Here is a 26,110-nt window from a genome sequence, read left to right as displayed (position 1 = left end):
CAATCCCGGAGACATAGATCTGAGGGAGAATCATATAAGTTAATTGTTTCGTCGATGTTCATACATTTATACTTTATATGTTCAATTCGATACTTATGGTATATCATGTTCGTACATTTTATATTTCATCCACTATTTATCTTATTGTATGAGCTAAGGACAATGATTTTAGTTGATGAGACGAGGAAGAGTATTAGAACTCTGAGTCAAGGATTCGACATAACCAATCCATTCCCTTCAGGCGCAGCCTATTTACTGTATCGTCATGAGTCTGCGCGCATTGTTTGTGAATACTCAGATGACATTGATATGTGTGTTCACAGTATGTTACGCAAGGTAGAACAATCAATTGAATACGCCATGAAATGGATATGCCCTGGATTTCATTTGACCGAAAACTTTCACTCCCGCTATCAGGAGTCTTAAAAACCATCCTAAAGAGACCCTAAACCCATGAGATTCATGACCTTTGAGCCCAAGAAAATTGTAAGGTAATTATTACGCATTTGAGCCTAGGGGAAATATAGATCTACCACCTCTTTAAACTCAAAAGACAACAACAAAAAAACAACAAATCAAATAGTTTTCGTTGCATGCCCATGTACATTTGATTTCTTTTCGTAAAACGGGCACCTAGCTCAGCTGGTCATCCCCGTTTCTCAAAGATTCATGCGCTCTACGAGGTCCCAGGTTTGAGCCCCCAATGACATAATATTGCAAAAATTAGCATGAAAGGTAGAGTTGGTTTGCCCCTTTGTAACACAATCTCAGCCCCCCATCCGCCGTTTCGGCTTCCTTGGCTAAGTTACGCATGAGGCTCGCTGGTAGGCTAGCACATCAACCTGTTCAATTAATGTAGTAGTATGTTGTTCGAGCTTAATTTGTTAGGCTTCCAACTAGTCAATATAATACTCTTTATCCAATAATAATAAAAAAATCAGATACATAACTTTATTAAAGAAAAAAGTAAAAGTAAAAAATATATTAGGTATTAATATATCTTAAAAGAATATTATCTAAAACAACCACACTTCCTTATTCCGGTTATTAAAAGATCACAATGTTACAAACTATTAGCAATATATGCAATGGACCACTAACTGGAGAGTTATGTCATCGGTCAGAATTAAGTCAGACTATGAAATTACCTCATTGTTCGTCAACGAAGTCAATTGAAGGTGGTGGTGGTGCTGCTGCTATTGGTGATGGTGGTCATGTTGCTACAGCTGCTGTTTATGATGAAGTGGTTGTGGTGTTGTTGCTCCTGTTGCTACTGGTGAAATAGAACGTGTTTAGGATCGTTACACGACACTGGAACTTCAGCCCACTTTCAGGATCGTTACACCACATTTTCTTAAAGGGTTCACCGCTTCCTCGTTTGGGTATAGCCTCCACCACTGCCATCACTTCATCACCATCACCTCAAAAACTGATGAGGGGTTAGGACAAAACTCAGACTGTTTTCAAAACAATTAAGTCGGATGAAAAAATACCCTTTTGTAACACTAATTAAAGGTGTGGTGATTTTGTGAAATCAATTAGGGAAGGGTGGCCACTCCGTAAAACGCCAATTTAAAATCCATCGTACAGATTTAAAATAAGGAGTCGGGTCACGCAACTATTTGGTTGTGTGTTTTTACAAATTCACTCTTTGAGTTAGAAATAGACAACGTGAGTGTATTTGACTTGTCGATCTAAGGTAAGGCTGTTGCATGAGATTACCAATTTTCTCGAATTATTATTATACTCCAGTGATTAGAAGGTAGTGTCTGCTTGATACTGGTATTCCCTAATAAAATTTGGTAGTTCCTGTAACAACCTAAGTTAAGGCTGATAAAGATAAAAAAAAGCACAGTTAAGACCTACTTTAAAAGAGGAAGTCGAGACCTAAGGCTAACTCTTATAAAGGAGGGAACCCCCAACTTGAATAGTTTTACCACAGTGACCACACCAGAGAGAATGCTGAATCATATGGTGAAGAATTGAAAATTAGATAAATTAAATACAAATTAGTGGGCTGATCTATTAAATTTAAGTTCTATTAAATTTGAAATAGTCAGAAAACGAGAGACTATCTAGCTTGAACAGATTTTTCAGGCGAGGAATAAATCCTCGCCAAAGTTTTGCTTCCCTCGCTCGCCAAAGTTTTGCTTCCCTCGCTCCTTCCTACTTTGGAGAAGAGAGAAGGGGATGGTGGCTTTGCGCGACGTTTTTCACTCAAACCGCTCTCTTTTTTTTCTCCATGAGGCTTAGCCTCACAGCATGTTTATTTTGCCTCTATCTAGAGGTAAAGCACTACCTTTCTCTATTTACATGTTCGTTTGCTCCATTGACTCTACCGGTGTAGAAGCTAAACCTATCTTTGTGCCAAACCACTATCATATGGATGTAATATCTAGATTACCCTTAATCAAATTTAAAAATTACAGTTTTATCCCTGACAAACTAAAACAATGTCCTATTGTTTCTTCCCTATTCTTCACCTCCGCCGTCGTTACCGTCGTCGCCTCCTCCCCTGTCTCCACCAGTAGCTAAATAGGGGTACACACCCCTCGTTTCCCACTTCTTTAGCTTCTCCTCCTCCTTCCTCAAAATCAAAGGAAAACAACTTGACCATGATTACTACCCTCCTTATTCCACCAACAGTGCAGAAGAAGACTAAATTCAAAACGGAGTCCGATAAAAAAAACAAACCATCTCAGATCTCTGATTCATTAAATTTTGAAACAAAACCCTAGAAGCCAAAAAAAAAGAAGAAGATGTGAAATTAAAATCATCATCATGACACCTTAACACAGAGATGATTTAGAAGCAGCAAAAGGAGAACAAATGAGTAAAGTGTGAGATGTGTTGGTGCATTTGTTGGTCGACAAGAATTTTAGAGGGATTAAATAGGAAATACATGTAATATATATTATTATGAAAAAATAATACAACCACTAGAATGTTAAAAACAAACTTCATTTCTAGAGATAATGTACTAAACCTAACGATCTACCGATTTTAATTTTAACGGTTGAAAGTTCGTTGATTTTTAAAGTAATAGATGGTCGAGTTGTACATTTCGAAACGTGCTCATTTTTTATGGGTATGTATAGCTCCAAAATACTAGCTTCAAATACATTATCGTTTGTGTTTTATTAAAAAAATTATCTATCACAGTGTGAGATAATGTGAAAACAAGAGTGCGAGAAGATCCATCTCTTAAAAGAAAAATAGAGATAAAAGCTCTGTTTAATGACCACTACCAAATAGTTTTAGAAAATAAAAAAATGAGTTCCATAGGAAAGAATCACGTAAACAGCCTCTTCTACTAACGATTTTGTTAAGATAGATCAAATTCACTATCACAATTCTTGACGGACCGCACATAAAACCGTGTGAAGAAACTTTTTTTTTACAAAACTAATCATAAAAATTCAAGGTGACCAGATTTGTGGTACAAAAATCCCACTCAAATGTTGGGATCCATTAAAACTCCATCGTAAATGAAATTGATACAAAAACCCCAAATTTTTAAAAATTGATACAAAAACCTCAAATTTAAATGTTGGTTTCATCAAATTTTATTTTGGTTTCATCATAAAATTTGATGAAACCAAAATAAAATTTGATGAAACCAATATTTAAATTTGGGGTGTTTGTGTTAATTTTGTTTTGATGGGGTTTTTGTGTTACTTTTGTTTTGATGGGTTTTTTGTGGAAGGATGGTGACACCTCTGGGGTTATAACTCGCGGACCGTTTTTTTTACACCGTAAGTCATGTCCTTTCTAGATTAGCGAAAGACTGGTTTTGGGATCCACACAATTTTCTCACCCAGTGAAAATATCATATTCTCCGGGAATAATCTTAATCAAAACTTGCACCATACTAGGGTTATAAAAACTTGGCTTAATTGGGGTATATCCAGATTAATTGGGGTATACCCAATGAGACAAAATCCAAGACATTTAGAAGTAAAATAGGCCACCCCTTAACCATGTATTTTCAAAATGGCTAATATACCCTTGTTTAATTAACACTAAAATTTCTGATTAGGTTAATTAATTGAGTTTAGATGAATTAATTAAGTAGATTAAAACTTATGAATTTAAGTTATGAAATTTTGTTTTTGATTGAATTCATGTGGGAAGATTTTTGATGAAAAAACTTTGTTTCGAGAATTTTTTTTTGCAACGGAAATGAAACATACTACCCAAGCACTTCTAAAAAAGGGATTGCAAAGCTGATATATGAAATCATACTCAAAATTAAAGAAGAAATCAACACTTTCAATTCTGAAACTATGAAAATTCGGCAGGGTCGATGATTAAAGACAATGCCGACTAACTTTGGCCGGAAAGGTCGACGAATGAAGAAAATGCCGACTAACTTTGGCCGGCAAGGTCGATGAATGAAGAATATGCCGACTTTATTATTTTTGACACACATGAGACTGTTGTAAATGTTTATCTAGTCGGCATCTTATTGATTTTTTACCTTGCCGACTATAGGATTGTTGACATACAGAAAAAGGTGTTACAAATGCATGATTAGTCGGCAAGGTATTAATTTCATAACCTGCCGACTAAACTATAGTCAGCAAGGTATAAGGATGAATACCGTTCCGACCCTATAAATGCTAATTTCAGAGTTGAAAAGTCGGCAAGGTCGACAAAAAAAATACCCTGCCGACTGATACTAGTCGGCAAGATCACCAAAAAAACACCCTGCCGACTTTTGTAAAAATGTGGGATCATACGGGATTTGAGATTGGGTATGACTTTGTACCCAATTTCAAACCGCGTATGAATTTGTACTCGGTTTGAGATCGGGTACAAAATCATACTCAATCTCAAATCCCGTAGCCACTTTCTTTTTTTTTTTTTTTGGGGGTTGGGGGGGGGGGGTTGTTTTGATTTTGGATTTTTTTTTAGTTTTGTTTTGATTTTTGATTTCATCACAGATGAATCTCACAGAGTGAATTGGTTTTGAAAATTTTCAAAACCAAGTTTCAGTCGGCAGGGTTTGATAGCAAGGGTAATTTGATCTTTTAACATCTTTCAGACACCCCTTAACATACTACCTTGGATGAGAACAAAATGGATATACCCCAATTAATGGTATACCACAATTTGGCCAGGTATAAAAACCTGGCGAGATTGGGGTATACTCAAACTAATTGGGGTATACCCCATAAGACAAAATCTGGTTATTTTGAAGTAAAATCAAGCCACCCCTTAACCTTGTATTTTCTAAATGGCTATGTCCTTGGTTAATTAACACTAAAATTCTGATTAGGTTAATTAATTGAATTTATATTAAAAATTTGAAATTATGAATTCAGTAGATTAGACCTTTCATCTGTCTTATGAGTTCGATTTCGATCAAAAAGTTTGGTTTTGAAAATACACAAGGCCGGCAAGGTCGTGGTTTGAATAAGGTGCCGACCGGTCTTCAGCCGGTAAGGTCCACTTTGAATAAGCTTCCGACCAGTTTTCGGCCGGCAGTGCCCAATTTGAATAAGCTGCCGACCAGTATTCGACCGGCATGGTCCTCAGATGAAGAACACGCCGACTATCTTGGGAAACAATCTTACGACGACATTAAATATTTCCTACCATGCCGGCTATCGTAAAGTCGGCATGCACATAATTTATAACACTGTCACCTGACATGCAGCCGGCATGTTAAGGATTTCTGTCCTTGCCGACCTAAACTTATACCAAACAGAAAACAAAATATGAAAGATGTAATTTACTTTATTCATGCGATTTTGGTTACTACATTGATTGAAACATAAAACCTAATCCTTGTCGATGGAAAAATGAATGCACTTAACATGTGCATCAAGCCTTTGAACCCCTAGGCGACCCTAATGGACGAGTTATAGTCTCGTGAGGGATTACATAGAGGTATACCCACAAAACCTACACTAAAACTTCTAAAACCATGAATATTCCTCCGACGAAGACGATACCGCATCCAAGTAGTCCGGGTTATCCTCCAGGATTCTTTCGGATAGGTATGAATTTTGGTCTTCATCTGGAGTATCGTCTGAATCACTGGATTCAGATGGTGGTTGAGAATCATTCGTTATACGGATCTTTGGCGTTCCCGGTACAACGTATGTCCCTCGATGTGTTAAAGTCAAGAGTTTTTCACCAACACGAGGAGGTCTTGAAGGAGGACTAAGAGCTTTCAGAGCTTTCTTCTTTTCCTTTTCCAACCTGAACAAGAACAATTAAGAAAAAAATTACAGGTCGGAAGGGTCGACAGGTTTAACCAATCCGGCGGAACAACGGCCGGAAGGGTCTACTAAAACATACGTGCCGGCTAAAGTATAACCAGCAGGGTATCATCAAAATAACCTGCCGGTTGATGACAAATATGAACACAGTAGAACATGAATTTTTCACATTACAGGTCGGCAAGGTCCATTACCCATACACTGTCGGCCAACTAACATCCATCATGGTCTTATATAAATACCTTTCCGGTTTTATAAATTCTAGGCATCAGGAACCAAATATTCAAAACAAGGGGCCGACAGGGTAAAAACTAATAACATATCGGCTTCATTAAAAAAACTGACGTCGGCAAGGTCTACATTTGAATAACCTGCCAGCCCTGCTAGTAGCAGTTACAGATACTAAACAGCCGGCAAGTTCTTCAACCTAAGAGCTTGCCGGCCAAACCCTAACTATGAAAAGCCGGCAAGGTCGATAACATAGTACCTTGCCGGTCGCAACTGCCAATTCACATTTTCGATTTTTCTGCCCTAATTTAACATGCAAACATCAAATCGAAGTACTATAGTGAGTTTAAGTAGACCCTTACTTTCTTAATCGCACCATTTCTTCGTTTTGAGTGGGTTCAATTTCTCCTTCTTCAACCGTTTTTTCGTCACTTTCTTAGCAACCAAACTTGCAATTCCAGGATTATACTCATTGGGTTTTCGATTAGCTTCTTTCATACGAGTTGACCTCCGCCGTGGTGGATTTATTGATGAAGATTAATCGGAGTTTTCGAATCGACGATTTTAACGAATTGATCGACGAGTTTTGGTGGTGGTGGGGGTGATGGAGCTGGTAGGGTTGTGGAGGAGAAGAAGAAGAGAAGAAGAAGATGAATGAAAAGATTAAAACTGATTTAAGGTAATATATTTTTAAAGGGTAAGGGTAGTTTTGTAACTTAGGACTCCCCCTAAAACCCTCAAAAAGAATCCCTTTAAAATTGGGTATACTCCAATTAGTATACCCCAAGCAAGCGTATAAAAAGTCGGTCGGATCAACTATTCAATGAAATGGTACTAGACTACTAGGCTGGCACGTTAGAGCGACTGCAGTGGTGCGAGTATAACCAAAGACCAAAGAGGGAAAAAAAGACCAAATTTTGGGTTTATTCTGGTGTGTGACGCTACGATGGAAAGAATAAATTTGGTCAGACGTACATTATACGTTCGCCTGGTGTGGGGCGTGGACTATACCAACGCCTGGTGTGGGACGGGGATTATATGTTCGCCCGGTGCAGAGAAATTCAAAAAAATAATAATAAAAAAAAATAAAGAAAATGGGGCGGAGGTATTAATCCAGCCCCATGCAATTGAAAGTTTTAAACAGTGGGGCATTGGTATAAACCACGCCCCACACAAAAGAAAAAAAAATCAGGCGTGCACTATACGTCCGCCTGGTGTGGGACGTGGATTATACCAACGCTCGATTATATTAGGGTTTAGTCTTGGTCCCAGACCAAATATACTCTGGGTTTTAGTCGTCGATCAAAATTTAATCGATAGTACGTTCCACTACGTCTGTTCAAAAGACCAAATATTTGGGTTTAGTCGCCCACTGTGAACGCTGTTAGAGAAGGAAATTATTAATCGAGTACAGACTACAGAGTGATCGTTAGGAAAAGGACAACGTATAGCCTGCATGCCTAAACTGTAGTAACCGTACCACTTTTACTATCAGCAATGAGGGGTCAGTTCATTCCCATTTATGCACCTACGTTTAGACATTATTGGTGCTGAAAAATAGGTCCTATGAAATGGAGAACGACAACGTTTAGACATGCATTCAAACTAGAGAAAATTGGATGCTAGCTAAATAGTTCCTACCGATAATGTATTAAACCGTAACACGTGACGTGACTCGTTTTTCATTTTTGAGAATTAAATCATACTAGAAAGTAACTCGTGCTACGCAATGGGTGGCTGCCTTTTGATTGCACTTTATGAAATGTTACTCTGAATATGTTCTTAGCCAATTTGGCTATGATTTTTCATCTGTTATTCTGTACATGTTGTACGTTTCATTTGTAAATTGATTCACATTTTCACAAATTATAAAGTAACTAGATTTTGTGCCCGTGCTACGCACCGGGCATTTCTTTTAACCATATTTTTGATTTGGTGTGATGTGATTTCGTCTCGTCTCGTCTCGTCCCGTCACACATTTTTGATTTGGTGTTGCGAGGCTTCGCCCCACCTCATCGCGATACATTTTTAACCATATCTTCGCCTCGCCTCGTCCCGATGTATTTTTGATTAGGTGTGGCTCGAATGCGCCCCGTCCCGTCCCGTCGTGCATTTTTGATCTGGTGTGGTCGGCTTCGCCTCGTCCCGGCCCCATGCATTTTTGATTAGGTGTGGCTCGGCTGCGCCGCGCCGCGCCCCGTCCCCATGCATTTTTGATTTGGTGTGGCTCGGCTGCGCCTCGGCCCGTCCCCATACATTTTTGATTTGGTGTTGCAGGACTTCGTCCCACCTCATCGTGATGCCTTTTTTGATTAGGTGTGGCTCGGCTGCGCCTAGCCCCGTCGTTTAGAATTTTTAGTTTGGTGTGGCTCGGATGCGCCTCTCCCTATCCCGATACACTTTTTATTTTGATGTAATAAATAACAGATAGCGTTCTAAGTTTTTAGCTTGGTTATTGATATTAAGAATAGCTCATGCCACAAAATTTGCTTCCATTGTAATGTATTATTGGTGAAGCTAGAGAGTAATTTTTTATTGTGGTATTATTATTTCATAACCAACTATAATTTTAATTTTTTATGTCTGTTATACTGTGTGAATTTCTCTTGGTAGAGTTAGAATTTGAGATTAAAGACGAATAACGATAATTTTTCATTAAATTTGATTTTGATCCCATATACGATTAAAATTGATTTTGATCTCTAAACAATGTAGTCGATTTTTTCTCTTTTCTCCTATGGGTGTTGCTTTTCCTGCTGTAGGTATGAAATAATAGTCCAAAGACTCCTCCAACTATAACAAAATACTACCAATATTTATATCATTTATTTGAATAAAGCGCTTAATTATGAAAATGCAATACATCAAAATTAGCTATTAATCCAACAATAGAATTTTTACCTGACCCGCTAAATTTCGTGTAAACAACTATTTTTTATTACCCTAGATTAAAACCTGTATATAATCTATCTAAATATAGAGCACAATATTAGTTTTTTGGCACAACTATTTTTCTTTTAAGATCCACATGTACTGCACTTTTTTTTTGGTTTCTATGGTATCTCCTACCACAACACCTTGAACGTTCTGTGACCATAGTGCAACTTTCGGACCTGCAACAGAACAAAGAAGAAAAGAGGACTCAACAAAGTAAGTAAAACTAAAGAAAAGATCATAAACACCATAATTCAATGCACTCTAACTCTAATTTATACCGTTAATGACAGAATTGTGCAGGTAGCACCCTGCAAAAACATCTTCAATACATGAACACCTTCATGTTGGTAAGAACTCGGACATTCGAGAACTCCTGCTATAGTAGTTGACGCTATAGTAGATGACTGTGCACGTAACATTGTAACATGACAGGCTAAAGGCTAATTCTCCACCGAAAAATATCTGGCCATGAACTGGAGGGGTGGATGGCACCAAGGATTTTTCAGGCTAACATTTCCAATTAAACGATAAGTGAATTCTGGTATAACACTCCCTGCGTGAACGTGCGGCTACAGTTTGGTCTAAACACCGGTATATTAACATGCCCCTTTCTCAAATACACAATCGTAAACTCACTAAGTGGTTGGTATTTCAGAAAGGTTTAAACGATAAGTGAATTCTGGTATAACACTCCCTGCGTGAACGTGCGGCTACAGTTTAGACTAAACACCGGTATATTAACATGCCCCTTTCTCAAATACACAATCGTAAACTCACTAATAGCTTGTTTGTTTGCAGCTGACTCGGCGTCTGGGTCTGAGTCAACCCCTGACTCGCGCCGAGTCAGCAGTCAGACTGTTTATTTTGTAAATTTTTTGCAATCCCTGACTCGACATCTGAGTCGAACCTAACCCCTGACTCGGGCCCTAGGGAGTCAGGCATTGAAATGCTGCTGAGTAGGTGGCTCAAACCCATGACTCACTGAAATCGACAAAAATGCCCTCACGTTTTATATCAAAAAAAACTCATTTCCTTTCTCATTTTCTTCGTTCATTCCGTCGGAAGCAGAGATGGGTGATGAGGAGCCAAACCCTAGATCTATTCTCAACTGATATCTTCTTCACCTCTCTCAACAAATCGAGTAATTTCTATCTCAATCATCACTCTCGTCTCATCTTTCCATCTCTTTCAAATCATTTAAAAGCTTCTTTTAGAATCATTCATCATCTTCAGGTATAATTCTTCATCCATACTCATTTTCATATGGGTTTTATGTGATTCGGAACATGGGTTTTTATTAATATTTTATGGTCGAACATGTTCTTTCATTTTCATATGGGCTTTATTTGATTTAGAAGATGGGTTTTTATTTAGATTTTCTGGTTGAATATCTGATGGTGTTTGTGAAAATGCCTAGGGGAGAAATATAACTGTGCTTGCTAATTATGATAGAACATGGGTCTTTCCTGTTTATAGCTAGGATACTAGACCATACAACTAGGGATTTCATTTTGTTTTTCCTTTTTACAGTTAAGAAATCTCTAGGTAAGTGTAATGATAACAACCCTTATTGAAATTATAAGTATTTTCTGAATCTTTCTGAATCTTTCATTGCTATGTTTATTGTGCATTTTGTGACTTACTTTAGCTAATCTTAATGGAGAATGTAATTCTACCTTTAATAAACTTGTATTCCTGTATTAATTTAAAAAAATAATGTAGTATGGGCAGGGAAATTTTTGGGAAATAGAGTACAATTAGTCCTAGGCTCCTAGCCTTATAGGAAATCTATTTGATTCTTAATGCTGAGCCAATATCCTTATTACTATATAAGTGTTGTCATTTCGATATTTAGTGTGTGATTTTGAGTTGCTGAGTTTGTTAAGTTGAAGGAAAACAGTGCTTTGGACAGGAAAGCAATAGAAAAGTTGTCTTCATTAATGAATTAATGTATCATAAATTCTTGATACTAGCCGGCAGAACCTTGTTACTGTATGCAAAGGGAATGATGTTGTTTACAGAGAGAGGAAATGTTGTTTAAAAGTAAAAGCAATGATAATCTAGATGCTAAGGTGGATCCATGTCTCTTGGTAACCAGCAATGATAAAAAAAATTCCCCTACTGTCTCTAGAAAACCCTGTCATTTGTTTATAAGCATAACTTTTTGAATGAGAACATGTTGCAGAGAGGAATACACACAATCAAATATTATGCATGTTGTCCTGGCTTGTTAAATGGTTTGTTATGGATTAGTGATCATTAATTTTGGCGAATCTCTCTTTTGATATTAGGACAGTAATGAGGCTCCGGTGCCAACCATTGCTTTTACTTTTCGCTGTCAAATATTCTATCTTCATTTTAAACCCGTATATCCTGAATGCATAAAGATCATGCCTAGTGGTAAATTACTTTGTATGGTAATTCTCAAAAGTTAGCACACTCTTTTTGTTTCAAATTACCCACGTCTTGTATTTGTTTTACTTTATGCTAGTTCTCTATGGAGAAAAAGGAAGATGAGAAAGCAAATAAGATAACTTTTAGGAGCGTCCCAGAATTTAGAGGGCTATTTATTGACCAGTGTTTGGCACAAGCTACTGAGTATGGATTTTCTGGAACTTCTTTGAAGTAAACTTCGTGGGGAAATTTGTGCAAGTTCTTTTCTGAGAAGTATGACTGCACCATCACACAAAAAAAAGTTGATAAACCACTGGGATTACTTGCGAACCCAATATGTCACTTGGTCCCGTCTCTTAGCAAGAACCGGACATGGGTATAACGCGGAGACGAACACATTTGATTGGAGCGAAGAGCAATGGATTGAATTATACAAGGTAAGAGACTATTTCAGTTTTGTTTGGACTTTATGATTGAATTAAATTTATGCTTGTAAGCCCTGGTCTGGCTTACTTCTATCGTTGTTTTTCTTTAAACGCCGCTCTGCCATCAGGTTAAGCCAGTTAAGGCAATGTGTTTTGGCTTTAGGAATTAAGTTTGAATTATGCTTAAAATTTGATCATGCTTCTTACCATGAACCATATCCCATTTTTATTGATAAATACCAGGGCTTAATTGTGTACCCCATGCAAATTTTATGAGTTCTTGATTCGTGTACCCATGTTTGAAGAACCTCTTGTGAATTTTTGTGTTTAATGGTCAATAAATGGTTCCCGGGGAGATCTAGCTGTAAAAGCTGCATAAGAAATATATCTCATGTCAAGGGCATATCACATACCTCTTAACTACGTACATCTTCTCAAGGATCCTATAGTGCAGGCCCGTGGTGTTAAATGGCGACATTGGTAATATGGTGATTTTCTTATGTTGTGACAGTATAATATGGTCATTTGTTCTTTTATTTGTACAATGAGCTGAGAAACACAGACTGCGCTATAATGTAAGATCTTTGAACAGGTGTGATATTTATATCAGATATATAAGCATGTGAATGTAATGACATCTAGCTGTCCAGGTTAAGCCAGTTAAGACAACTTTTGGTCAACCTACGTGATCTGTTAATTTATGATTTTGCTACAGTTTGGTCGTGGAAAGCAATTATACCCGCTTGAGAGGTATTTTAGGACTTGGGTCAACAATGTATTTCTTCACTATTTGCTCTTAGTTTCTTTAGATTTTCTATTATATGTTCACCATTTTATGAAACAAGTTTCTATATAGTTGATTGAGGACAAGCAATTAAACTTCCGTTATAATCCACACTGTATATATACTTTATGAAACAAGTATATATTTTATGAAACAAGTTTCTATATAGTTCATCAGGTTAAGCCAGTTAAGGCAATGTGTTAAATGTTTCCATAACCTTAATGAACCGTAATGTTCTGTTTGGTGCATCTAATTATAACTTTGATTGTATAAACAGCTGAACATATTTATTAATTTTTACTTTCTAATTGATGCAGACAATCAAAAACGCTAGTCAATTCAAGAACAAGGGGCTGGAAGATGCAGAGAAGTTGCAGAATTTATTTGATGGGAAATTCTCCACTGGAGCTAATAGAGATACGCCTGGAAGAGTGGAACCGCCTTGTTCAGCTGGAACTTCTATAACTGCAGGGGTTTCAAATAATGGATCTGAATCTCGTACAAGTCATGGAAAAGAAAAAAATCATGAGGATGACAACGAGGTTGATTCTAGTCTCAATGCAAAGGGGAGTGGCAGGAAAAGGAAGAAGGAAATGGAGTAAGAATCAAGTGATCTATTAACTGAGAAAGTTTGTTCTATTGTAACATCGATGGAGACTCATCTTCAACATAAGAAACTTTCTCTAGAAAAGGATAGCGCAGCCGAATTCATGAAAGCTTTGGATAATTTACTTGAGACTGATTGCATCACAATGGATGAGTATTTGAGCATAACTCTAAAAGCTTCAGAGATGCCTGGTTGGCAGAAATTGTTTGTCAGTTTGAAAAGCGATGAGCGTCGTGTTGCCTTTGTACATAAACTTTTAAAAGAACGTTGAGAAATCTTGAATACTCATCCACTGAGATGTTGAGAAATTAGGAAATAGTTAGAGATGTTAGGGTTGCAAAACATTCGTGTTTGTTACTTACGTACTCGAGTTTTATTTTATGTTGAATGTTGAATGAGTATTTATTGAAGTTAATGGATGAATCAGTATTATTTGTGCTTATTTGTGCTTAATGAGTGAATGTTGAATGAATGAATACGTATTTTCTTATTGGTTACATTGAATTGCTTGCTGGTTATTTTCTTATTTATGCTTTTAACCTTTTTCTTTCATTTCATTGCAGATTGAAAGGCTACAAGGAAGAGGGTTTAGAGAAGGGGAGAACTTAAATACAGGCAAGTACTCATTTTCTTATATAGGTTTGTGAATGAATGAATAATTATTTTTGAGTTGAAATATCGGATACCTAAACCATCAAAGTATTGTTACATGAAAAACAGCCCCCTGTAAACTGGGAGTTGGTTGCTTGAGCTGGTTTGAATTTGTTTCATGATCACATTCACATCATTGTTCAGCGTGATAAGACGTGTGGGTTATGACCTCATCCTGAGAGCTAAACCTGACCCCAAGTTCCACCTGAGCAGAAGGAATAGCCTCAATCAACTCTGGCGGGATCCTAGAATTTCATCTTGTGACCCTAAGTGTTTAGATGTGGATGATTTTGCATTAGCATATGAGATTATGACTTTCTTTGAGTTTGGGTACTTGACTGACTCAAAGTAATACTAATAATCTTGAAGAGGAGAATCGGTTGACATTGAGAATATAACGATCTTCTGAGCTGATAACTTACTATGAGTGAATCTAGCAGTGCAATTACTCAGAAGAAATTAGTCGTAGTCATCTCTACTAAATATTGTATTGAAATTGATTTTCTTTCATCTACTTGGTCTTTTCAGGAAAATGAAAACGCTATTATCTCAACTAGTAGTTTTATGCTTGTTAGTGAAGAAACTTAAGAAGGCTAAACGGCGTGTACGCCCGAAGTACAAGAAGTCAATTTTAACGGGAAAGGCTTTCACCCAAGACCTGTTAGATGGAAATCCGAGGAATATGTACAACCTATTGAGAATGAGTAAGGTTCCTTTTACCCTATTATGCAATGAGTTCCGAGCCAAAGGACTTTTAGAGGATAGTAAATATATAGAAGTAGAGGAGAAGATGGCAATGTTCTTATATACAATTGGGCACAACTGTAGGAATCGTGTAATTTTGTATCACTTTCAACATTCGGGTGAAACGGTTAGTAAGTATTTTCATGAAGTGTTGGCTGCTATGAAGATTTGGTCTGCTGAAGTTTTAGTTCCTCCGTCTAATGTATTTGACAAGCCAGCTATAACTAAAAATAAACGTCTCAGAGAAGGTGCTTTTAAAGGTGCTGTTGGTGCATTGGATGGCACTCTAATTAGTGCGAGCATTCCAGTCGAGAAGCAAATACCGTATAGAGGAAGGGGAAGAGGAGAATGTACCCAAAACGTGCTTGCGATATGTGATTGGGATATGTACTTTTTGTATGTAGTGGTTGGATGGGAAGGCACTGCTCATGACTCGAGAGTGTTGACCGAGGCAGTGCGTGATCCATATTTCAAGTTTCCTTTACCTCCACCAGGTAATATCTCTATTTTAAGTCCCATTTTTCTGCATTGGGTTTGTTTTCTTTACTCAATTTTATTTAGATTCTTGTGCACTGCGTTCTTATATACCGAACTCTACTTAGGAATTAGGATATATATGCTCTACTCTGTTTTTGCTCGCCTAAACTTTCTGTCATGCTGGCGTCCTCGCGTCTCATGCCTTATGACTTGTCCTCAGTTAGCCCCACTTGCGCCAAAAGCTATATATACTGTATGTGAGATCTCCCGTATGAATCCAGCATTTGCTTCTTCATCTTCTTCTATTTTTCTCTTTTTTTTTTTTTAAGTTTTTGACGGTCCCTCATGTTAATCACTGTAGTAACTTATGGTCATCAGTAGGTTCTTAGTTTACACCTAATTATTTTATTAAGGGAACATATGAAAGCGTGAGACAGTAGTCATAGTAGTGATTAGCTCTGTGCCTACCCTCCTTAATAGCAGAGAGGCGCCCGGTTTCTTTGGCAGATGAGGATGTGATTAGAGTTTGGACTAGCATATATGTTACCTCTTGCTGCAGTTTCATCAGCATGACTTCATAATGTTTTTGTTGAAAATTTGCAGACAAATACTATCTATGTGATGCTGCGTACTCTCATACACAAGGGTTTATGTGTCCGTATCGCAACATAAGGTATTGGATAGGTGATTACCGAAGAGTTCCTCCAACGGCAAAAGAGGAGAAGTTTAATCAAGCCCATGCTCGATTGAGGAATGTGATTGAGAGAGCATTCGGGGTATGAAAGTAAGATTTCCCGTCTTAAGTAAAATGCCTTCTTACTCATTTGAGACTCAAAGAGATATCGTTATTGCTTGCATGTCAATACATAACTTTCTACGTCGTAATGCATTGGATGATTGGCTATTTAAAGAATATGAGAATGAGACATTTGATATGAATGAGACACAGGTGGAAGTCGAAGTGGAAGCGGAAGGGAAAAAGGAAGGAAGAAAGAAGGAAAGAACAAGAAAGAAGAAAGACAAGAGAAAAGCAAATGCACCTCGTCTTGGACGACAAGAGCAGATATATATGAACAACTTACGTGATGAGATAGCTAGTCTCCTTTAGATTTTGTTGCTTCTTTTATGTTTGTAGGACTTTAATCTTTAGATTTTATTGTTTTATGATGTTTAATATGTTTAATTCCATCAAAAAGGGAAGTTGTTTAGACTGGAATGGAACAATTTGTGATGTTTCAGTAGTGATAAATGTTATGGTTTGAAATGTGTACAAGGGCATTTTCTGTCCAAAAAAATCCAGTCAGCTGAGTCAGGTCTGACTCACAAAACAAACATATTTTCTGACTCAGACCTTAGTGAGTCAGATCCAGATGAGTCAGGTAATTTCACTCAGATCCAGACGACTCAGATCCAGATGACTCAGATGGAGCTGGTAGGGTTGTGGAGGAGAAGAAGAAGAGAAGAAGAAGATGAATGAAAAGATTAAAACTGATTTAAGGTAATAGATTTTTAAAGGTAAGGGTAGTTTTGTAACTTAGGACTCCCCCTAAAACCCTCAAAAAGAATCCCTTTAAAATTGGGTATACTCCAATTAGTATACCCCAATCAAGCGTATAAAAAGTCGGTCGGATCAACTATTCAATGAAATGGTACTAGACTACTAGGCTGGCACGTTAGAGCGACTGCAGTGGTGCGAGTATAACCAAAGACCAAAGAGGGAAAAAAAGACCAAATTTTGGGTTTAGTCTGGTGTGTGACGCTACGATGGAAAGAATAAATTTGGTCAGACGTACATTATACGTTCGCTTGGTGTGGGGCGTGGACTATACCAACACCTGGTGTGGGACGGGGATTATACGTTCGCCCGGTGCAGAGAAATTCAAAAAAAATAATAATAAAAAAAAATAAAGAAAATGGGGCGGAGGTATTAATCCAGCCCCATGCAATTGAAAGTTTTAAACAGTGGGGCGTTGGTATAAACCACGCCCCACACAAAAGAAAAAAAAAAAATCAGGCGTGCACTATACGTCCGCCTGGTGTGGGACGTGGACTATACCAACGCTCGATTATATTAGGGTTTAGTCTTGGTCCCAGACCAAATATACTCTGGATTTTAGTCGTCGATCAAAATTTGATCGATAGTACGTTCCACTACGTCTGTTCAAAAGACCAAATATTTGGGTTTAGTCGCCCACTGTGAACGCTGTTAGAGAAGGAAATTATTAATCGAGTACAGACTACAGAGTGATCGTTAGGAAAAGGACAACGTATTGCCTGCATGCCTAAACTGTAGTAACCGTACCACTTTTACTATCAGCAATGAGGGGTCAGTTCATTCCCATTTATGCACCTACGTTTAGACATTATTGGTGCTGAAAAATAGGTCCTATGAAATGGAGAACGACAACGTTTAGACATGCATTCAAACTAGAGAAAATTGGATGCTAGCTAAATAGTTCCTACCGATAATGTATTGAAACCGTAACACGTGACGTGACTCGTTTTTCATTTTTGAGAATTAAATCATACTAGAAAGTAACTCGTGCTACGCAATGGGTGGGTGCCTTTTGATTGCACTTTATGAAATGTTACTCTGAATATGTTCTTAGCCAATTTGGCTATGATTTTTCATCTGTTATTATGTACATGTTGTACGTTTCATTTGTAAATTGATTCACATTTTCATAAATTATAAAGTAACTAGATTTTGTGCCCGTGCTACGTACCGGGCATTTTTTTTAACCATATTTTTGATTTGGTGTGATGTGATTTCGTCTCGTCTCGTCCCGTCACACATTTTTGATTTGGTGTTGCGAGGCTTCGCCCCACCTCATCGCGATACATTTTTAACCATATCTTCGCCTCGCCCCGTCCCGATGTATTTTTGATTAGGTGTGGCTCGAATGTGCCCCGTCCCGTCCCGTCGTGCATTTTTGATCTGGTGTGGTCGGCTTCGCCTCGTCCCGGCCCCATGCATTTTTGATTAGGTGTGGCTCGGCTGCGCCTCACCCCGTCCCCATGCATTTTTGATTTGGTGTGGCTCGGCTGCGCCTCGGCCCGTCCCCATACATTTTTGATTTGGTGTTGCAGGAATTCGTCCCTCCTCATCGTGATGCCTTTTTTGATTAGGTGTGGCTCGGCTGCGCCTAGCCCCGTCGTTTAGAATTTTTAGTTTGGTGTGGCTCGGATGCGCCTCTCCCCATCCCGATACATTTTTTATTTTGATGTAATAAATAACGGATAACGTTCTAAGTTTTTAGCTTGGTTATTGATATTAAGAATAGCTCATGCCACAAAATTTGCTTCCATTGTAATGTATTATTGGTGAAGCTAGAGAGTAATTTTTTATTGTGGTATTATTATTTCATAACCAACTATAATTTTAATTTTTTATGTCTGTTATACTGTGTGAATTTCTCTTGGTAGAGTTAGAATTTGAGATTAAAGACGAATAACGATAATTTTTCATTAAATTTGATTTTGATCCCATATACGATTAAAATTGATTTTGATCTCTAAACAATGTAGTCGATTTTTTCTCTTTTCTCCTATGGGTGTTGCTTTTCCTGCTGTAGGTATGAAATAATAGTCCAAAGACTCCTCCAACTATAACAAAATACTACCAATATTTATATCATTTATTTGAATAAAGCACTTAATTATGAAAATGCAATACATCAAAATTAGCTATTAATCCAACAATAGAATTTTTACCTGACCCGCTAAATTTCGTGTAAACAACTATTTTTTATTACCCTAGATTAAAACCTGTATATAATCTATCTAAATATAGAGCACAATATTAGTTTTTTGGCACAACTATTTTTCTTTTAAGATCCACATGTACTGCACTTTTTTTTTGGTTTCTATGGTATCTCCTACCACAACACCTTGAACGTTCTGTGACCATAGTGCAACTTTCGGACCTGCAACAGAACAAAGAAGAAAAGAGGACTCAACAAAGTAAGTAAAACTAAAGAAAAGATCATAAACACCATAATTCAATGCACTCTAACTCTAATTTATACCGTTAATGACAGAATTGTGCAGGTAGCACCCTGCAAAAACATCTTCAATACATGAACACCTTCATGTTGGTAAGAACTCGGACATTCGAGAACTCCTGCTATAGTAGTTGACGCTATAGTAGATGACTGTGCACGTAACATTGTAACATGACAGGCTAAAGGCTAATTCTCCACTGAAAAATATCTGGCCATGAACTGGAGGGGTGGATGGCACCAAGGATTTTTCAGGCTAACATTTCCAATTAAACGATAAGTGAATTCTGGTATAACACTCCCTGCGTGAACGTGCGGCTACAGTTTAGACTAAACACCGGTATATTAACATGCCCCTTTCTCAAATACACAATCGTAAACTCACTAAGTGGTTGGTATTTGAGAAAGGTTTACAGACATATGAGGTGCATATAGTGCATGTTTTACACAACACAAACCAAAGAAGTAATTTAAATAGCTAGAATATGTCTCGAACATGAATTATATAAAGAGGTTAGAATATTAATCTGCAATACAAAACGTACGTCTAAAAATCAAATCTAGTTACTCATAAAACTCATGTCAAATATTTCCTAAGATTTTATGTCAAATATTTTAAGCAAAGATTTTGGTTTACTATAAAACTCATATGAACATTCTTTAGCAGGGAGTTATAATGCATAACTACAAAGTTCCAAAGCAACTATTTTTAAGTACCGATGAATCGTCATATCCTAACAAAGATTTACATCTTTAGTGCTAACAAAAAGTGTATGCCTACACTGTTGTAAATGCTTACTAATAAATCAGATATCTAATGCAATTGCAAATTTTTGTTTGGTGGGAGACAATGTTGTGTTGTGTTATGTAGATGGGAATATAAGAAAACACAGATGTTAAAATGTACCTCATATTACTTTATTGAATTGCCTATTACGACGTAAGTCCTTCACGGGATGATTCAACTTCATTATGGAAATTAGTTATTTCCAACAAACTTAGACTGCATGTGAGTGTTCTAGTGAATGTTGATAGTAAAATTACTCTCTAGCTTGTTGAGCCCAGCTCACTTGCCCCAAATGATCCAATCTGTATTTGGAACATTTGGAACAAATAGCAGTGTTCAGGTCCAAAATCATATTTATCAAATTCATTCCTGGTCACAAATACAAAGAATGCTACATTGATTAATGATATGAGTTCCAAAAATGGAATTTCATTACTTGTATATGGGTACTCTTCATTAAAATCAGAACTACTTTGCATCTAGTACTTGTATAGGGGTTTCAAAAATAAAATTTAATCTTTTGGATTACCTGAGTTTGTATGTTCAACAATATCACATTCTTCTAAAGTCTTCCATTGGTTTTACTAAACCACATAGGTACCTATCTCAAATATACCTTGGAACTCATACCTTGGAACTCCATGATTATCTCTGGTCGCAACTTCGACGTTTGTGAAAGGAATGAAGTACAACCTTTTTTCGCATAAGACACGCCTGTCACCACGGATGTATGTGGTCATCCTCAGGTTCTTAATTAGGGTCATACGATGATCTTTGGCCTCTCTTTGCTCATGGTGGTGTATTCAGCCTTGACAACAGCAAGGATCAATTTCCCTGCTTTTTAATCAGTTGAAACATCTACGAAAATTAAAAGAATAATATAGCAATCGAAGTAACTGTATATGCATGTAGTAATGCATCAAATAGCAATCAGAAAAACTTGTATAAGTATGTTGTAAGGATCACCTGATCCGTAAGAATCCATTAAATATTAGTTGAAAAAGCTAATAGTCAACGGAAACCAAAGATGTAGTTCATGCATATGTTCACATCTGGAAACTTGATGCTTACATTTTTGTTTCACAACTTATTATAATCATTTTTATCAAATTCATGCTTACTTTAGCAAGGAGATTAAGATATTACAGTATAAGCATAACTGATGGATGAGCAGCGCAAGTACCACAGTTGCATCATGATCTCGAAGATGAGAAAAATGGATATGTAGTACATAAAGGATTGTTCTTACGAATTTTTTTGACTTGAATGTAGCTGAGGAAAAAAAGGGGAAATTTTATAAACTCTTATTAGATAAAGGCTTTGTCCACAATTAACCAAGCAGAAAGCACAACCTGAACTCATATCAACTAAGATCCAAATACCAAGTCATCTAAACCCTTATTGGACAATTATCTAAGTAATAATGCATACCAAAAAATCTAGGCCAAATCTTATACAAAAGGTATAGTACACTCACCCGTGGCCAGCTCTTGATCATCTTGTACTTAATTCTCCATCATATTTATGTCACCTACTGACACATTACTTCCGTCACTTGAGGTTGGATCATCGATGGAGTAACTGGACACTGACAGAGCTTGCTGACACAAAGCAGAATCCTACACCCAAAACCTGGAAACTCTATAGAGTAAGCATCAATTCACCAGTAAACCCAAAATCGAAATTGAAATAAGAAATCAAGTATTGATTTGTTAATTAAACCTCAAATTAATCTGTTAATAGAATCTGACCTTATAAAGAAATATGTGATGGCAGTTCAATTAGAATAATGCATATGGCCAAACATGAAATACAAATCTCTAGGAAATCCCCGAAGAGAATTAGAAACTTGAAAATCAATGGAATTAGGCTATAAAAACCTTACCATCAACAGTAGGACCTAAACACTATCTTAGAAAAATCAGTAAACTAAAATTAAGAAAATTACTGCAATTCGGATACAATAAGACAAATAAAAAAAACGGTCCGCGAGTTAAAACCCCAAAGATGTCACTATCCATACACAAAAACTCTAACAAAACAAATTGTTCACAAAAACCCCATTTAATATAATTGGTCTATATTACCCTCTTAGTTTAAATCACCCCAACAAAAACAAAAATCAACCCCACTTTAATTCTTATTATATTGTCACCACCAACAAGCAACACCACCTTCTACCACCGCCACCGACCACCACCGTCGTCGCCGCCACCGACCACCACCGCCAACCATCGCCGCCACCACCTCCGATCGCTGCCGCCGCCTCCGACCGCCACCGCCACCTCCGACCACCACCGCCGCCTCCGACCACCGACCACCACCACTACTGACCAAAATTTAGATGAAACCGATTTTGGTTACATCACAAATCCGATGAAACCGATTTTGGTTTCATCAGAATTCAACTACAAGAAAAATTCAACAAGGATCTTATGTTGCAGTTGTCTTGGATACAGCAACATCACAACAACACAGATCCATGCTCTATGCTACAAACACATATTATCAACTGTCAGCACCACCACTGCCGACCACCGCCGACCACCACCGACTAAAACCAACAACATCGCCAACACTCTCCGACGACCACCACCACCACTGACCAAAAATTAGATGAAACCAATTTTGGTTTCATCATAAATACGATGAAACCGATTATGGTTTCATCATAAATACGATGAAACCATAATTGGTTTCATCAGAATTCATCAGTAGTTGCACTTCATTTAAGCTTCATTTCTTCTCTAGTTTACAGCATCATCTCTTGTAACACAGCTCTACATAAAAACAGCTCTACTTTCAGGCAAAACCCAGCTGCACTATCCACCTTCAATTGCTTCAACTCCAGCTGCACTATCCACCAGGCCATATTCTTTGCATCTTAACCTGCACTTCCAATTCCAACCCTATAATCCACAACTCCACAATACTTTCCTGCTTTTCCTAGCATTCATCTATTTGTGAATCTTCTCAATCATTCATTCAAGCCAACATCATTGTATCAACAACCTCATTCTATTCTTTCAACCATCAGGCCATCAATTCAATTTATTTATTTCTTCAGTCACAGCCTTTTTCCATCAAACCAACACTGCCATCTTCTATTCCATTTCCTTGTCTGCAACACAGACCAACACCATTTCAGTCGCCTGCACAACCCCATTTGCATATACCACCTGCAGCTGCTCAGGTAACCTGCAATTCATTCATATACAACACCAATTGCATTTCAAACTTAGGCCACTTCCACCTGCATCTCTTTGCTGCCTCAAAAACCTGTTAACAATCACACAGCAACCACAAACTCATTGCACAACATCCACAACTTACTCATTGCAACATCTCATATTCAAGCTTCTGTCATTCTCCAACTCCATTGCACCAAAACCATCTCTAAATCCTCCATCAACTGAATCTTCTCCATGACAAACTCTATCCAAAAGCCTAACCCATAGCACCATCAGTTCACATACATCACATAATTCTTCAGTTATAGAAACCCCCACTTCAATTCAATCATCATCCTCTTCCATACTTCGATTTCAGGAAAAACCTGTTCATAAATTCATCACAACAAGACCTCGATTTCATATCAAATTCGTCGTGGTAGCAGCAACTGGTTCTGCAACTTCATCATCACCACCAGCTACAACTTCAGTTCTTCTACTTATTCCTTGTAAGCCTTCTCTCAACCATAAATTCCTCCAATCCCCATCTTTTTCTCCATTCATCTCAGATATCTACAGGAGCAGCAGAAACCAAACCCTAACCAATTTCCATCGTCAGAACCTCAATTTCACCAGCAACAACCTGATTCACATCTTCACATCAATCTAACTCAACTCTGAGTTTCAATTTCTGAATCAACCCCAGACGAGATGCAGATCCAATTTCTTGCAATCTCAGATTCAACCCATCTCAAATCTGTTTCAAATCCATCATCTCTATCTTACCCTTTTCACATCTCCCAATTCTCGATCTATTTCTCAATCAACAGCAACGAGATTTACTCTCAATTTCAGGTGATAAAACAGCGGCATCTGCTGCTTCTTCTTTTCTCAGTTTTAGGGAAATGAATGAACTAATGATTGAGAGAAAACGTCTCTCGAATTCTTCATCTCTTGAATCAGCGTCGTTATTTTCTGCTTCTTCATCTCTGTCTCGATCTAATTTCAGGTGATAACAGCGGCAGCTGCTGCTTCTTCCTTTCTCAGTTTTAGGGACTTGAAATGAACGATTGAGAAAAGAATTTCTCGATTTAGATCTGTCGGCTTTAATAACAACAACCGTTTCTCAATGAACAAACTAAATTTACAGGGAATTACAGGGAAGTGGTGTGTCGGGGGAGAATAAAATTGTTGTTGGTGTTCGTGGAGATCCATTGTTGCTGCTGGTGATGATGGTGGTGGGATAAGGAGTAGGAAGAAAAAAGAAAAAAGAAATCAGAGAAGAAGAAGAAGAAGAAGAAGAAGAAGATGAAATGGTACATTTGGGTTTTTTTTAAAATAAAAAAAAGTTAAATTTGCTCATTATCATTTGACTTGGGGTTTTTGTCCCAGTTTTATTTGAAACGGTTTTTATTTGGTAGAAATAATATGACCGGTTTTTTCTTATCATTAGTTTGTTCACCTAGGGGTTTTGTCACTAGTTTTGTAAAAAAAATAAAAAATAAAAAAACCTAACACATCAAGAATCAAAATTGAATATCAATTAGGGGTTTTGACTGAAACAGCGATTTTCGGAACCAAACAATGAGAAGAGAATGAATCAAGCGATGCTATACCAGTGATTTTGATTGAATTCAAAAGCGAAACCTCAATAAACCCTAGTCTGCAAAATCGAAACATCCAAATAAGCAAACCCCTGTGTCGTGATTATCCTTCGTATTAATAAGAACATGACCTAAAAGCCACGATGACTACTCTGAAAATCAGAGAGAATATAATGGAGAAAAACGATGAGCGAAAAGAGAACATTATGATGTGGTTTTAGGGTTTTGATGAATTTTTTTCCTTTTTTTTTTTTTGTTCCGGAAAAGTGTTATTTATGTGCAGATCACTTCTTTTTTCCCGGAATGCCATTTTTTTCAATGAAATAACCTGTAATCAAAATAAAACCAACGACCAAAGCGATGAGAAGAAGAAACGATAGCAAGAATCGATTCACATAATCCAGACACTGCAATTTATACCAACCAAATATCTGTGTAGATCAACTAACAAACCCATCATCAAATTCTTTATCAATCAAAGAAAAAGAAAAAAATAAGTATCTCACAAAACTGTGAGATAGGCAAAAAGTATAAGATCACACACCGATTAACAGAATGTGATATTGCTCTTTTGTACCTGCAAAATAAACATGGGTTAGGGTTTATTGATTGTACCTGCAAAACAGTACATGGGTTAGGGTTTTATCACAAAAACAAAGAGATGAACAAAGAGATGGAGAAGGCAAACAAAGAGAGAAGAAGAGAATAGAATAAGGGTATGGATAAAAGAGATGTTATTAGGGTTATGGAGATTCAACTTCGTTCAAAAGAAAAACTTTTTTTTTTTGTTTTTTTTTGTATAATAAATACAAAAATTTCTTTATTTTGTGGAAAAAACCTTGTTTTTCTCTTTTTTGAGGAAAAGTGAAACGGAGCAATTTTGTGAAAGGGTGACGGTCACCGTTCAACGTGGAGCCTAAGGAGCTTAGGATTTTAAAGGAATAAGATTTTCATTGGGAGCGAGACCTTTGGAGTTCACATGATGCTTGCTAAGAGCCGAACAAATGAAATAATATTTAACTTGTTATAACATTAAATCTAAATTTAATCAACTGTCAAAGTATGCCTAAA

At 37.2% G+C, this 26,110-nt stretch overlaps 1 long non-coding RNA gene across 1 annotated transcript; it reads right to left on the bottom strand.

Moving 5' to 3' along the window:
• Window positions 1–20,441: 20,441 nt before the first annotated feature.
• On the bottom strand, window positions 20,442–25,692 carry LOC113314031. The gene is made up of 4 exons (XR_003342229.1): window positions 25,584–25,692; window positions 25,052–25,098; window positions 21,743–21,897; window positions 20,442–21,099 (listed from the first exon to the last, which is right to left on the bottom strand). It is a non-coding gene; the product is annotated as an uncharacterized LOC113314031 (long non-coding RNA).
• Window positions 25,693–26,110: the final 418 nt, after the last annotated feature.

The sequence above is a fragment of the Papaver somniferum genome, chromosome 9, assembly GCF_003573695.1.
Source record: "Papaver somniferum cultivar HN1 chromosome 9, ASM357369v1, whole genome shotgun sequence".
NCBI classification, from domain to species: Eukaryota; Viridiplantae; Streptophyta; class Magnoliopsida; order Ranunculales; family Papaveraceae; genus Papaver; species Papaver somniferum.
This window is presented reverse-complemented; position numbering and strand designations above follow the sequence as displayed.